The sequence below is a fragment of the Triticum dicoccoides genome, chromosome 1A, assembly GCF_002162155.2.
Source record: "Triticum dicoccoides isolate Atlit2015 ecotype Zavitan chromosome 1A, WEW_v2.0, whole genome shotgun sequence".
Taxonomy (NCBI): Eukaryota; Viridiplantae; Streptophyta; class Magnoliopsida; order Poales; family Poaceae; genus Triticum; species Triticum dicoccoides.
In genome coordinates this window covers 69350489-69354678 of record NC_041380.1, presented here as the reverse complement: position 1 = coordinate 69354678, position 4190 = coordinate 69350489, and positions in this window count along the sequence as shown.

Here is a 4190-nt window from a genome sequence, read left to right as displayed (position 1 = left end):
AGTGGATATTAATTACTAGTAGTGATGGTAAACTAGTTGTATAATTAGCAGTAGTACATGTTAATTAGTAGTAGATGTAGTAGTTAGATGTTAATTAGTAGTAGTAGATGTGCTAGTTTCTTTCTATTTATAGTAAGTTTATATTTAGTAAGAACTAGTTGAATTAATAGAACTAGTTTAGTTTTAGTTGAACTAGTTAAGTTTTAGTTGAACTAGTATAGTAAGTAAATTAATAACTAGTTGAACTACTTCATTTTTAGAAAGAACTAGTTTTTTTTCTTTTTATACTAAGTTTATATTTAGTAAGAACTAGTTGAATTAATAGAACTAGTTGAATTAATAGAACTAGTTGAACATGCCATATTTGGTGTTATTTTTTAGTTTAAGCAATTATTTCATGTTTTGGTTACACCTTCGAGTGGCCTATGTTTTGCCGGAGTGTTGATTAATTTCCGTTCCGTGAACTAGAAGAGCGTGAAAGCATATATGGTGGCTAACATACGCAAATAAGAGCGAGAAGAGAAGCAAAGCAACGGTCGTGAACTAGAAGTGATCAAGAAGTGATCCTGAAACTAATTATGTTCAAGCATAACACAAGAACCGTGTTCACTTCCCGGACTCCGCCGGAAAGAGACCATCATGGCTACACACACGGTTGATGCATTTTAATTAAGTTAAGTTTCAAGTTTTCTACAACCGGACATTAACAAATTCCCATCTGCCCATAACCGCGGACACGGCTTTCGAAAGTTCAAACCATGCAGGGCTGTCCCAACTTAGCCCATCACAAGCTCTCACGGTCAACGAAGGATATTCCTTCTCCCAGGAAGACCCGATCAGACTCGGAATCCCGATTACAAGACATTTCGACAATGGTAAAACAAGACCAGCAAAGCCGCCCGAATGTGCTGACAAATCCCGATAGGAGCTGCACATATCTCATTCTCAGGGCACACCGGATGAGCCAGACGTCGGGTTGGCATAGACCCTGGTTGCCCAGGGGGCGTCGGACATCGCTCAGGTTGGACCAACACTTAGAGAAGCACTGGCCCGGGGGGGTTAAAATAAAGATGACCCTCGGGAGCGCGACTCCCAAGGGAAAAGTAGGTGGTGGTGAGGCAAATGGTAAAACCAAGGTTGGGCCTTGCTGGAGGAGTTTTATTCAAAGCGAACTGTCAAGGGGTCCCCATAACACCCAACCGTGTAAGAAACGCAAATTCAAGGAACATAACACCGGTATGACGGAAACTAGGGCGGCAAGAGTGGAACAAAACACCAGGCATAAGGCCGAGCCTTCCACCCTTTACCAAGCATATAAATGCATTAATAAAATAAGAGATATTGTGATATCCCAACAATAAACATGTTCCAACAAGGAACAAACTCCATCTTCACCTGCAACTAGCAACGCTATAAGAGGGGCTGAGCAAAAGCGGTAACATAGACAAACACCGGTTTGCTAGAAAAGGTGGGTTAGAGGCTGACATGGCAAAATGGGAGGCATGATATAGCAAGTGGTAGGTATCGCGGCACAGCAATAGAGCGAGCAACTAGCAAGCAAAGATAGAAGTGATTTCGAGGGTATGGTCATCTTGCCTGAAATCCCGCAAGGAAGAAGAACAAGTCCATGAAGAAGACAAACGGACGAAGTCGAACGAATCCTCACAAACGCGACGTTATCGGAACTAACCCGAAGAAGCAACACCGGAAAGAAGCAAACAACATAGTAAACAACCACCACATAAACATGGCATTATGCACAACCAAGTATGATGCATGTCCGGTTTAATGAGGGCATGGCATGGCAAAGTGCACAAGCAATCCTACAAATTAAGTGGAGCTCAATACACAACGAGTTGCATATTGACGGAACACCACATGACTTATTTAGTTCTCTGTCATTTAGGTACCCAACAATATTAAATGTTAGTTAGCATGGCAAGAGGTGAAGCATACATAAACTAACTATCTAGTCAAATTTAAATGAGGCCGGAAATAACAAACAACAATTCCAGAAAATCCCCATATGCATATTATGAATTTGGTACTGTTCTGCCCTAAATCATATTTTAGAGTTGTTAAACATACAAGATGATGCCACCATGCTAAACTAGGCATTTTCTACCCCATTTACATATAAAGTTTATTAAATTTGGAGCTACGGTTATTTAGTTATGAAATAAATCATTTTAACATGGCAATTAAGCAAATAAATGCAAACAGCAGTTTAAACATTTTAAACATGGATGAAAGTGGCATATTATGAAACTAGACGAAAAACTAAGCATTTTACATATAAAGTTTGTTTTAATCCGATGCACGGTTTGTGAGTTATTATATGCATGAACTAGGAGGACTTTTCTGCAAAACTGGGAGCCTCTGGAAAAATGACAAAATTGCCAGATCTAGAAAAAAACATTACAGGTCGAAACAAGTTGGCCCATCAGGAGGAAAAAACAGAGGAGGGGCGCTGGGGTGTGGCCTCACCCATGGGCCTTGGCCCGTCGGTGCTGGGCTGGACGAGGTAGGCGGCTGGGCCTCGGCGCAGGCTTGGTGCGGGCAGGCCGCGGAGGAAGCTGGGCCCTCCTGGCACTGGCTGGGCCTGCGGTCAACGAACGAATGGGAGGTGGCCCAAGCATGAGCTGGCGTTGGACTTGGCGAAGGCGCGGTCAACGCGAGGCGCGGCGAATGGGCGCCTCGTCCTCTCGTTCCTGAAGCAGGGAACGAACCGGAACTCGATGCGGACGGCGGCGATGAAGAACTCGCCGGATCCACCTGATCCGGGTGAGGCAGCGGTAGGGGAGGCCGGAAACGGGCAGGACGACGGCGGGGCACCCAGATCCGACGGCCATGGGGGACCCTGAACATGGCGGGAGAGAGAGAGAGGTTAGAGGGAGGAGGAGAGGGAGACGGTCAGGGAAGGCGCGGGGCAGCGGGGTACTGGCCTGGTCGGCTCTCACCGGCGATGAGGTAAGGAGGAGGAGGTTCGCCGGCGCGCGGATGCCCCAGATCGAGCGGGAGGAGCTCGGGAGGCTCTCCCGACCCTGAACGAGCAGAGCGCTCGGGAGCGGCAGCGGTTCGGGTCAGGCGGGCTGCGCCCGGGCCTGGCGGGCCTGCGGTGGGGGAAGCCGGTTGGGGAGGCGAGGTGGCGGTGTGGGAGTGGTTGGCGGGTGCGGGGTGGCGACGTGGCGCACCCGGATTGGTCCGAGGCGCAGGGGTGGCGGCGCCAAGTGGCAGGGACCGGCTGGGTGGCACCGGAAATCGAGGAGGAGGGGGTTGGCTGCGGCTGGAGGCGGCGGATCCAAGGAGAAAGGGGGTCTAGGGGTAGGGGAAGAGCTAGGTTTGACCAAAAATGGACTAGGGGTTGTTTATATAGGGTAGGTGGCTAGGGTTAGGAGGTTAGGAGGGTTTTTGGACCGTGCGATCGCCATCGGACGGCTCCGGATGCGAGAAGGGGTAGGTTGAGTCTAGTGGGTTGTGTAAAGGGCCATGGACTGAGAGGATAGAAGAGAATCGTAGCCTGGCAACAGTTTCCGAAGATCGAAAACGTCCGACGTAAGACCGACTATATTGTCGCTATAGTTATCCGTTGGGGCATCAAACGGACTCCGAATGAGATGAAACTTGGCAGGCGGTCTACTGACAACAAAACAACACCGCACGCCAACTTTCAACCCATTCCGAGAACATTTTTCAGCCACTTATAAAATACTATTTTGGACATGCCGTGGGCGCGTGCAAGTGTGACTGGGCTTAGAACGGACAACGGAAAGAACGGGGAGACCAGGATGGATGCAAGTTTTGAAAACATGATGATGCAATGCACGTGATGACATGCCAAGATGCAACACGCAAGCAAATGACATGGCAACGACGGCGAACAACTGAAAGACACCTGGCGCATCAGTCTCGAGGCGTTACACTAGGTTCCGCTATTGGTTATTGACCGGAGATGTGTCTCGGTCATGTCTACATAGTTCTCGAACCCATAGGGTCCGCACGCTTAACGTTCGGTGACAATCGGTATTATGAGTTTATGTGTTTTGATGTACCGAAGGTAGTTCGTAGTCCCGGATATGATCACGAACATGACGAGGAGTCTCGAAATGGTCGAGACATAAAGATTGATATATTGGACAACTATATTCGGACACCGGAAGCGTTCCGAGTGATTTCAAAGAAAACCGGGG